The 12,561-nt window shown below is 37.0% G+C and overlaps 2 pseudogenes; one reads left to right on the forward strand and one right to left on the reverse strand.

Moving 5' to 3' along the window:
- The first annotated feature begins 610 nt into the window (after nt 1–610).
- On the forward strand, nt 611–4,075 carry LOC131506274 (succinate--CoA ligase [ADP-forming] subunit beta, mitochondrial-like; annotated as a pseudogene).
- A 1,134-nt stretch (nt 4,076–5,209) lies between these two features.
- The window catches only part of LOC131506275 (osteoclast-stimulating factor 1-like), a 52,223-nt pseudogene continuing 44,871 nt past the window's right edge, over nt 5,210–12,561 (reverse strand).

The following is a 12,561-nucleotide window of genomic DNA, read 5'->3' on the forward strand; positions in this document are numbered from 1 at the left end:
AAAAAAATAGAGGATGTAAAATCAGAAATCAAAAGAACTAACAACGGACACCACAAATACAAAGATTATGAATGTTATACAAAAAATATGCCAACCAATTGGACAATTTAGAAGAAATGGATAAATTCTTAGAAACACATAACCTCCCAAAACCGAATCAGGAAGAAATAGAAAATTTGAACAAACTGATTACCAGAAATAAAATTGAATCAGTAATCAAAAAAAATAGAAGAGGAAAGAAATCTTCCAAATTCATTCTATGAGTCCAGCATTACACTCATACCAAAACCAGAAAAACACAAAAAAAGAATCACAGGCCAATATCTCTGATGAACATAGATGCAAAAAGCCTCAACAAATAGCAGCAAACAATATCTAAAAGTACATTAAAAAAATCATTTATCACAATCAGGTAGGATTTATTCCTGGGATGCTAGGATGGTTCAATATTTGCAAGTCAATCAATGTAATACATCACATCAACAAGGGAAAGGATATGATCCTTTCAATAGATGCAGAAAAAGCACTTGACAAAGTATAATATTTATTCATGATAAAAAAAACTCAAAAAAGTAGGTGTAAAGGAAGCATACTCAACATAATAAAAAACATGTATGAAAAACTCACAGCTAACACCATATGCAATGATGAAAAACTCAGCTCTTTCCCTAAGGTCAGAAACAAGACAAGCATGTCCATTTTCACTGCTTTTATTCAACATAGTACTGGAAGTCCTAGCCACAGCAGTCAGACAACAAAAAGAAATTATAGCATCTGAATAAGGAAGAAGTAAAACTTTCACGATAATGACATAAAGTGTATCTAGGAAACCTGAAAGACTCCACCAAAAAACTACTAGAGGTGATACATGAATTCAGTAAGGTCCTAGGATACAAAATCAATGTACAGAAATCAATTGCATTTGTATACACGGATAATGAAGCAGCATGAAGTAAAATGAAGAAAAAAATCTCATTTACAATTGCACCAAAAAGAATAAAATACCTAGGGATAAAGTAATCAAAGAGGCAAAAGACCTGTACTCTGAAAATTGATGAAAGAAATTGAAGACAACATGAAGAAATGAAAGACATTTCATGCTCATGGATCAGAAGAACAAACATTGTTATAATGTCCACACTACTCAGAGCAATCTACATATTTAATGCAATCCCTATCAAAATACCAATAGCATTTTTCACAGACTTAGAACAAATTATTCTAAAATGTGTATGAAACCACAAAAGACCCCAAAAAGCCAAAGCGATCTTGAAAAAGAACAAAATTGGATGTATCACCATCCCAGATTTGAAGATATCAAAACACTATAGCATTGGCACAAAAATAGACATATGGATCCATGGAACAGAATAAACCTACGATTATATGGTCAATTAATCTTCAACAAAAAAAGGAAAGATTACGCAATGGGAAAAAGTCTCTTTAACAAATGGTGTTTGGAAAACTGGACAGTAACACGCAAAAGAATGGAACTGGACCACTTTCTCACACCATATAAATAAAAATAAACTCAAATGGATTGAAGACCTAAATGTGTGATCTGAGACCATAAAAATCCTAGAAGAGAGCACAGGCAGTAATTTCTCTGATACTGGTCACAGTAACATTTTTCTAGATATGTCTCCTGAGGCAAGAGAAGCAAAAACAAAGATAAACTATAGGACTACATCAAAATGAAAACTTGTGCATGTCAAAGGAAACCGTCAACACAACTAAAAGACAACCTACTGAGCCAGAGAACATATTTGCAAATGACATATCTGATAAAGGGTTAATATCCAAAATATATTAAGAACTTATACAACTCAACACCACAAAAACAATCCAACTAAAAACTGGACAGAAGACATGAACGGATATTTCTCCAAAGACACACAGATGGCCAGCAGACACATGAAAAAATGCTCATTATCAGGGAAAAAAGTCACTCATTATCAGGGAAAAACAAATCAAAACTATAGTGAGATATCACCTCACACCTGTCTGAATGACTATAATAAAAAACCCAAGAAACAACAAGTGTTGGCAAGGATGTGGAGAAAAAGGAAGCCTTATGCACTATTGGTGGAAATGCAAACTGGTGCAGCCACTCTGGAAAACGGTTTGGGGGTTCCTCAAAAATTAAAAATAGAATTACCACACAATCTGGTAATCATACTACTGGGTATTTACCCCCAAAATACAAAAACACTGACTCAAAGGGATAATGCACCCCTGTATATTGCAGCATTATTTACAATAGCCAAATTATGGAAGCAGCCTTTGATAAATGAATGGATAAAGATGATGTGGTACATATACACAATGGAATATTATTCAGGAATAAAAAAGAATGAAATCTTGCCATTTGTAACAACATGGGTAGAGTTAAAAGGTATAATGCTAAGTGACATAAGTCAGAGAGAGACAAATACCATATGATTTCACTCATACATGGAATTGAAAAACAAAACAAACGAGCAAAGGAAAAAAGAAAAGAGAGAGAGAAAAAGAGATAAACCAAGAAACCAACTCTTAACTACAGAGAACAAACTGATGGTTAGCAGAGGGGGGGAGGGAGGGAAATGGGGGAAGTAGGTGAAGGAGTAGAGTATACTTATCATGATGAGCACTGCATAATGTATTGAATTGTTGAATCACTATATTGTATGCCTGAAACTAATATAACACCTTAAGTTAGCTATACCTGAATTAAAAAACTTCATTAAAAAACTTCAATTTCTAGGTCCTGGTTGGTGTCATAGGCTGCTGCCCAGGCTCTGAGAAGTTCTGGATTGTTCAACAACCATGGACTCCATATACACCAGCAACAACAAAGGAATCTCTCACTGCATCGACACATGAATACGGATACAAGAAGCTGGTGTCTCTATTCCCAAAGGACATGTGGCAAAATCACCAGATGGAGTTTATGCAATTGCCAAAAAATTAGATTCAAAAGATTTTATGAAAAAGGCACATGTTTTATCTGGTGGTAGAGGAAGAGAAACATTTGAGAGTGGCTTCAAAGGGGGAGTGGAGACAGTTTTCTCTCCACAAGAAGCAAAAAACGTTTCCTCAGAAGGGACTGGGGAGGAGTTGTTTACCAAGAAGACAGCAAAAAAGGGGAGAATATGCAATCAAGTATTTGGTTGGTGAGCAAAGATATGCTAGAAAGATATTGCAAAGAATACTACTTTGCAATAACAATGGAAAGGTCATTTCAAGGTCCTGTATTAACAGGAAGTTCGCAAGGTGGTGTCAACACTGATGATGTTGCTACTGAGACTAAGGCCACAGTTGAAGAACCTATTAATTTAGAAGGCATCAAAAAGGAAAAGGCTGTCTGGCCCAAACACAAGACGGGATTTCCACCTAATATTGTGAATTCTGTGGCAGAAAATGTGATCAAGCTTTATAACCCTTTCTGGAAATATGATGCAACCACGGAAGAAATAAATCCAATGGTAGAGGATTCAGATGGAGCTGTGCTGTGCATGGATGCAAAGATCAATTTTGATTCTAATTCAGCTTATCTCCAGACAAAAATCTTTGACTTACTGAATGAGACCCAGGAAAATCAAAGGGACAGAGATTCACTGAGGTGGATCTCAACTACATTGGCCCAGGTGGAAATATAGGCTGTCTAGTAAATGGTGCTGGATTGGCTGGCCACAAGGGCTGGAATAAAACTTCATGGAGGACTCCAGAAAACCTTCTTGATGTTGGTGGTGATGCCACAGTCCATCAAGTAACAGAGGCATTTAAGCTTATCACTTCAGATAAACAGGCCCTGGCTATTCTGGTGAGCATTTTTGGAGGAATCATATGACATGATGTTATTGCACAGGGTATAGTTATCGCCGTACATGACTTAGAAATTAAAATATCTATTGTAGTACAGTTACGATGTAGAAGAGTTGATGATGCTAAGGCACTGATAACAGACAATGGACTTAAAATTCTTGCTTGTGATGACTTGGATGAAGCTGCTAAAATGGTTGTAAAGTTCTCTGAAATAGGGACCTTAACGAAGCAAGCCCAGGAGGATGTCAAATTTTAGTTGCCAATGTGATCTGACAACCCAGTGGATGGCTGAAGGGTTTAAATGAGCTACAGTCATTTAAAACACTGTTCTGTATTATTATTATTCCTTTTATCTTTAGTGTGTGGATACTGCAATGGCCAGCAAGACACAAAAGTTTTTAAAAGCATTTGGCCTGCATTTAATTCTGTTCAGAGTGGGTTTGTAGAAAGGATACGTAGTACACTTTTCTAGTTTCTTCCACTGCAGGCTTCTTTTTCACTTCTACAGAATATCACTCACAATATGCCGCTTTATTGTTGGCTACAACATTCTTCATTGGTAAGAGTTCTATGAATAAAATAAATATGAATATAAAGCTTTATCCTTTAGTGTTGGAAATATACTAGTTAATAACTAGCCTCATTAGTAGAGCGATGTATTAACAATGTTTTATGTGAGTACTTATCTTCAATACCAAATACCTATCTAAATATATCAATTACTATTTAGACACGGAGCTTTCAAACACTCCCCAGGATATTCTTTTCAGTATTTCAGTGAAGTAACTTGTTATTTTAATGTTGTTTTAATCATTACAAATCACTGATAACTATAAGTCTTCATAATCCCAGGTTATTGATAAAAACCTGTAGGTCTGCAGCAAACAAAGATACATTCAGCAAGGACTTGGCAGACAAAATTAACAATGTCAATCTAAGTTAATAAAAATCTCCCAATGTGAAAAAAATTCAATTTTTTACAGTCTCTTAAAGTGTTTATTTTTGTTAGAGCAGCTGATGATTTTCTGTGAAGTTTTTTGGTTCATTAAGTTATAACTAGTATTTCCCCCTTTGAAAAATCCAACCCAAATATTTTAATCCTTAAGGTAAAGAACTTACCTAAAAAACAAACAAACAAACAAAAACTAAAGCAACCATTCTTATTTTAAGAAAAAAGTTCTTAAAATTCCTTTAGCTTGTTAAATAGAAATAATCTCTTCTTGTTCTACTCTGGTGAATAAAAATGTACTTTACGCAGCAAAGTATCCAGTCACTTATTGGCAAACTGACAGCAAGAACCTACACTTTTACACATTGTACTCAAACACGTGCAATACTTCCATGTTCATATAGACTTAAAAAAAAAACAGTTATCAGCACCCTTCTGGCAAGGATAAAGGTTTTAGAATGGAAAAGCAACAAAAGTTTTAGATCTCAAATCTCCAGAAGGGAATAAATCCGAGACTTCATCATCAAGATACTCCTTGGCATTGCTTAATATTTGAACAGTATCTGTTCCCTGTTTCATTTTTAGGAGACATGCACAGGCAGCATTAGGAGTCACATCCAGGACATGCTTTTTCTCATGGTTTCTTAAGTCTGTTCTTGTACTTTTTCCAGAAGCAACTGGACATTATCTGCAAAACCCTTCCAGGTAGCAGCCTGCAAAGCTGTGTCTCCCAACTTGTTCTGTTGGTTCAGTTCAATGTTTGGTTGAGGAAACACCATTCCCCCTGTTATCTTTGTGCCCCCTGTGGCATGCCCAGTATAGGGCAGTGCTTCCAGCTTCGTCTAAGCCATTGACACCAACCCAGTTGTCCAAACACTCTTTCAAACAGCTCAAGTTGCCTCTTTTTTGCAATTTCATACAGTGGACTGTCAATGGATTCTGTGAGCTTGGCCACATAGTTGCCTGGGATGAGCCTAGTCCTGCCTTTGGAGGTGCCTTTCCACCAATTGGTACCACATCAGTAAGGTAGGTAATATCACCTTCCTCAAAGCACAATTCATCTGGAGTTCATGGTTCTAATGTATAAAGGGATCTGAATACTTTAACTTGCCCTGGTTTGACGGGTTTAGGAGGTGGTTTCAAAATGGTGTTTCCTGGAGCAGCTGAGCCTCAAGACCACGCCCCAAAAGCCAACCTAGTCCCCCGCTAGACAGCATTCTGGGGGCCCAAAAGTTTCTTTTTGTGTGCCTTCAAGGACCTGCACCCACCCTTGGGACCAGTGAACACAGGCTGAGCTACAGGGTATAGTGCCCTACCCTGCTGTCTGGCCACCCAGTCTCCTGAAGGCCTGGCTGAAGAAAAATTCAATTTGTAATCAAAACACACACACATTAGACCAGATGAACTTTAGACAGAACATTCCATTCAAAACCTTCAGAATAAATACTCTTATCAAGTGCACATGAAACATTCTCCAAGATAGATCACATGGTAGGCCACAAAACAAGTCGCAATAAATTTAAGAAGATTGAAATCAAATCACCTATCTTTTCTGACTATGATGGTCTGAAACCAGAAATTTACTACAAGAAGAAAATAGTAAAGAAATATGGAGATTCAACATGTTATTTAACAGCCAGTGCACACATGGGAAAAACAGAAAGGAAATCAAAAACTACCTTGAGACAAATGAAAATGGAAACACAATGTGCCAGAATCTTTGGGATGCAGTAAAAGCAGTTGTAAGAAGAATTTCATAGCAGTGCAGGGTACTTTATGAAACAAGAAAAAAAAATAAGTTAAAACAGAACAAAACAAATCTAACTTTACCATAAAGGAAATAAAAAAGACTAAACCCTTATGTTAGTAGAAAAAAAGAAAGTAATAAAGATCAGAGCAGAAATACATGAAATAAACACTAAAGAAGTCAAATTTTAGAAACTAAGAGCTTGTTCTTTGTAAAGATAAACAAAATCAACAAACCTTTAGCTAGACTCACCAAGGAAATAAATAAAATTAGAATTTATAATCTATACCACAGAAATACGATGGATAAGAAAATATTATAAACATTAGACATCAGAAAATTAGACAACCCAGAAGAAATGGAAAAATTTCTATAAATATAATTTTATGGGTTTTTTTTACTACTAATAAAATTGAATCAGTAATTAAAAAAAAATTCCCAACAAGAAAATCTAGGACCAGACAGCTTCATAGGTGAATTCTGCAAACATTTCAAGAAGAGTTCGTACCTACCCTCCTCAAATTATTCCAAATAATTAAAAAGATAAGAACATTTCCAAACTCATTATAAAAGGTCAGCATTACCCAGATACCAAAACCAGACAAAGACAGTACATAAAGAAAAAAACTACAGGCCAGTCAATACCCCTGATGAACATAGATGTATGATATGTTCATCTTGCATATTATGCAATATTAATAGCCTGTTTTCAAGAATAATAAAAGTATAATACATCATGACCAAGTGGGATTTATTTCAGGGATGCAAGGATGATTCACCATCTGCAAATCAGTCAATATGACATACCACATTAATAAAAAAGGAAGATAAAAATCATACAATCATCTCAATAGATGCAGACAAGGCATGTGACAAAATTCACCGTCTATTTATGATAAAACTCTCAACAGAGTGAGTATAGAGGGAATATACCTCAACATAATAAAAGCCATATAATGACAAGCCCAGCACTAACATTACAATCAGTAGTCCAAAGCTAAAAGCTTTTCCTGTAACACCAGCAACAAGACAAGGATGCACTCTCACCAGTTTTAGTCCACATAGTATTGGAAGTCATAGTCCCAGCAATGAGGCAAGAAATACGATGCATCCGCTTAGAAAAGTAAAACTGTCACTATTTACAGCTGACATGATACTACACATAGAGACCCTAAAGACTCTACCAAAAAACTTTTAGAAAAATGAATTCAGCAGAATTGTAGGATTTGAAATTAATATGCAGAAATCTGTGGTTTCTATACACTAAGAGCTATCAAAAGGAGAAATAAGAGAACCACCCCATTTACAACTGCATCAAAAAGAGTAAAATACATAGGAATAAGTTTAACTAATAGGTAGAAGACCTGTACATTGATAACTCTAAGACATTAATTAAAGACATTGGAAAAGACACAAATAAATGGTGAAATAGTCCATGTTCATGGATCAGGTGAATATAAAATGCAATCTACAGATTCAATGCAATCTCTATCAAAAAACAAAGGCATTTTTTTTACAGAACTAGATAATCATGAAATTCATATGGAACCTCACAAGACCCTGAAGAGCCAAAGCTATCTAGAGCAAGAACAAAGTTGGAGGTATCACCCTCCCTGATTTCAAACTACAGTAAAAAGTTACAGCAATCAAAGCAATATGATGATGGTGCAAATACAAACATAGATCAACCGAACAGAATATAGAGCATAGAAACAACCCCATACTTAGTGGTCTGTTAACTTATGATAAAGGAAATGAAAACATACAATGGGGCAAAAACTGTCCCTTTAATAAATGGTGTTGGGAAAACTGGAAAAACACATGCAAAAGGATGAAACTAGACAGCTTTCTTATACTACACACAAGAATAAACTCAATATGGATTTAAGAGCTAAATGTGTGTGTCCATTGATAGATGAATGGATAAGAAGGTGTGCTTGTACATACACACACATACACAATGTAGTATTACTCGGCCATCAAAAAAATGATGAGATCTTGACATTTACAAGAACAAGAATGGACCCAGAGGGTGTTATGCAAAGTGAAATAAGAGAAAGACAAATGCCATATTATTTGACTTATACATAGAATCTAAAACAAACAAACAAACAAAACAGAAACATGTTCATAGATACCTGAAGCAAACTGGTGGTTGGCAGAGGGGAAGGGAGTTGGGAGGGCAGGCGAAACAGGTGAAGGTAAGAGGTTCAAACTTCCAGCTATAAAATAAATAATTGAGAATGTAATGTAAAGCAAGGGGAATATAGTTAATAATGTAAGAATTTTGTGGGAGGATAGATGGTAACTAGACTTATTGAGGTGATCATTTCATACTGTATAAAAACACTGAATCAAGGGGCACCTGGGTGGCTCAGTCGTTTGAGCGTCTGACTTCGGCTCAGGTCATGATCTCACGGTCTGTGAGTTTGAGCCCCGCGTCGGGCTCTGTGCTGACAGCTCAGAGCCTGGAGCCTGTTTCAGATTCTGTGTCTCCCTCTCTCTCTGCCCCTCCCCTGCTCATGCTCCATCTCTCTCTTTCTCTGTCAAAAATAAATAAACATTAAAGAATTTAAAAAAAATACTGAATCGATATGGTTTACCCTTAAAATACGGTACATTACTTTATAACAAAACTTGTTTTATCTAAAAAAAAAACAAAACAGGGGTGCCTGGATGGCTCAATCAGCTGAGCCTCCAACTTCAGCTCAGGTCAGGACCTCACAGTTCATGGGTTTGAGCCCCTCATCAGGCTATCTGTTGTCAGTGCGGAGCCTGCTTCAGATCCTCTGCCCCCCATCCTCCACTCTCTTTCTCAAAAATAAATAAACTTAAAAAAATTAAAAGAAAATGACAGGCATCTCAGTATTGCTAGACAACCTAAGAAAAATTCTGCATAGTCTTTAACCACAGAACTTTTTACTGGGAATCTGTCCTTGGCGTTAGTCACTGTTTCTAAATATTGCCACCAAGCAGTCTTGAGACTTGAAGTGTCTGTGGCCACGAGTTCAGACAGCGTGCCTTCCAGTTCTCCCATTGTCCTCCTAAGTGACCTCACTTGTAGGCATTCCCCACAGTTAGAGTTTATTAAATTGGGATAAAGCAAGTCATTGGTAACCCCCTTTTTTCTCTAGGATTTCTAGGACTAATCGTTGATTTCGGTGAAATTTATATTTTTCCTTAATACCCCTTGATATTCTGAAATGCAAATAAAGACAAATTACTTAATTCAGCAAATCAATGTAAAAGCATGCACAGAGGGGTCTTCTACCCTTTTGCTCATCAGTAGTATATACTAGCTAATCTGAGGTCCTAAAGACAAATAAAGGCTTTAAAAACTAGAAGCGGGAAACGTTTAACTGCCAAGACTGCCCAGGTTTGGTAAACTTGTGCCTCCATGCAGCATTAATTGGTACAATGGCTTTGGGAGTGATTTGTCAATAAATACGGAATAATGAGAATATCCATACCCACAGTCCCAGTAATTAACCTTAAAATTTTTTTAATATTTATTCATTTTTGAGACAGAGAGAGAGAGAGAGAGAGAGAGAGACAGACAGAGCATAAGCCAGAGAGGGGCAGAGAGAGGGAGACACAGAATCCAAAGCAGGCTCCAGGCTCCGAGCTGTCAGCACAGAGCCTGATGCGGGGCTCGAACCCACACACCATGAGATCATGACCTGAACCGAAGTCAGAAGCCCAACCAACTGAGCCACCCAGGCACCCCCAAGTAATTTATCTTAAATATTCTTTAAAAAAAAAAAAAAAAAGGAAAATTCTCATAGGGTAGTTCTTTTTTTAACTTTTTGAGGAACCTCCCTACTGTCGTCCAGAGAGGTTGCACCTGTTTGCATTGCCACCAGCCGAGGGTTCCACTTTCTCCACACTCTCCCCAACATCTGTTGTTTCTTGTGTTGCTGATTCTAGCCATTCTGACAGGTGTGAGGCCATATCTCATTTTAATTTTGATTTGCATGCCCTGATGATGAGGGATGTTGAGCATCTTTTCATGTGTCTGTTAGGTATCTGTATGTCTTCTTTGGAAAAATATCTATTCATGTCTTCTGGCCATTTTTAAGTGGATTATTTGTTTTGGGGGTGTTCAACTTTGTAAGTTTTTTCTATATTTTGGGTACTACCCTACGGTCCAGCAATTGCACTACTAGGTATTTATGCAAAGGATGCAAAAATACTAATTCAAAGGGATACACGCACTCCAATGTTTACAGCAGCACTATCAACAATAGCCAGATTATGGAACCAGCCCAAATGTCCATAGACCGATGAATGGATAAAGAAGGTGTGGTGGATATATACCATGGAATATTATTCAACCATAAAAAGAATGAAATCTTGCCATTTGCAATGACATGGATAGAGCTAGAGAGTATTATGCTGAGCAAAATAAGTCAGTCAGAGAAAGACAGATACTGTATGATTTCACTCATATGTGAAATTTATGAAACAAAACAAATGAGCACAGGGGGAAAAAGAGAGAAAGAGAGACAAACCAAGAAACAGACTCTTCACTATAAAGAATAAACTGATGGGTGGGGGAAATGGGTGGGGGAGAGGGGTAAAATAGGTGTAGGAGATTCAAGAGTACGATTACCATGATGAACACTAAGTAATGCAAAGAATTATTGAATCACTATATTGTACATCTGAAACTAATATTTCACTGTATGTTAACTAATTGAAATTTAAATAAAAATTAAAAAAAAGGAAAATGGTATGTATCTAAAGATGTTCATTGCACCCTTATTTAGATCAAGAAACTGAACCAAAGTCCAACAATTTGGAAATTTCTTGTTATTATACATCAGTGTGATGAAATGTCAAACAGCCATTATGAATTAAAATTATGAAGACTGACACAATATAGGAATTATTTAAAATACAAAGGAAAAAAATTATATTTATACTATAATCAGAACCATGCAAAATTGTGTATGTATCATGAAAATATAAGAAGGTAACATAAAGACATAATTTGCATGGGTTAGCTGGGCCAGGATTATTTTTTAATTTAAATTTGGTTAGTGTTACAAATTTTGTTTATTAATATTGCTAATAATTTTTTTTTTAATTTTTTTTCAACGTTTTTTATTTATTTTTGGGACAGAGAGAGACAGAGCATGAACGGGGGAGGGGCAGAGAGAGAGGGAGACACAGAATCGGAAGCAGGCTCCAGGCTCTGAGCCATCAGCCCAGAGCCCGACGCGGGGCTCGAACTCACGGACCGCGAGATCGTGACCTGGCTGAAGTCGGACGCTTAACCGACTGCGCCACCCAGGCGCCCCTAATATTGCTAATAATTTTGAAAAGAAAAAAATCAGGAACCTACCTGCTTAAAGCCAATTGCACTCAAAGCTTTACGCACTTGATAGTTTGCATGTCGAATTCTGGCTACCTCCTGTTTCTCTGCCTACATGTCCGTCCAAGTTACTTTGGTTGAGTCAGACACTCAAAGCCTGACTTTCCTCATCTCTAAAATGGGGGTATTAGCACCTACTCCGAACCCCCTTTTAGGGGGTCAAGTTGCTCAGATCATAAAGCTCTTTGCAAAGTGAACTTGAAAACCCCTGATCTCTGTTGCCTTCCCTCCAACTTCATCATTCTCTTAACCTTCTTCACATCTCTTTGTCCTTCATCTTTCTACATTCAACTCAACTCTTTTGCCTTCTCTTCTACCTCCTTATTTTTCCCTTCCTTTCTGGAGGTCAGATATGAGTTTCATAGGCTTCAAATTAAGGTGTGGGCAGGGCTGCTGTCCTAAATGGAGGCTGCAGGGGGGACTCCCTTGTCTTGTCTTTTCCAGCTTCTAGAGGCAGCTGCCTTCCTTGGCTAGTGGACACTTCCTCCATCTGCAAAACCAGCAGCACGGTGGGGATAGCATCACAGTGCTTCACCGTGGCCCTAACTGCTCTGCCCTCCTCTTCCTTAATTTGGGACCCCATGATACTTGATTACCTTGAACTCACCCAGAGGATCCAGGAAAATTTCTTTATTTTAATGTCAGCTGATTATCATTCTTACTATCTGCAACCTTGCCTTG

The sequence above is a fragment of the Neofelis nebulosa genome, chromosome 3 (assembly GCF_028018385.1).
Source record: "Neofelis nebulosa isolate mNeoNeb1 chromosome 3, mNeoNeb1.pri, whole genome shotgun sequence".
NCBI classification, from domain to species: Eukaryota; Metazoa; Chordata; class Mammalia; order Carnivora; family Felidae; genus Neofelis; species Neofelis nebulosa.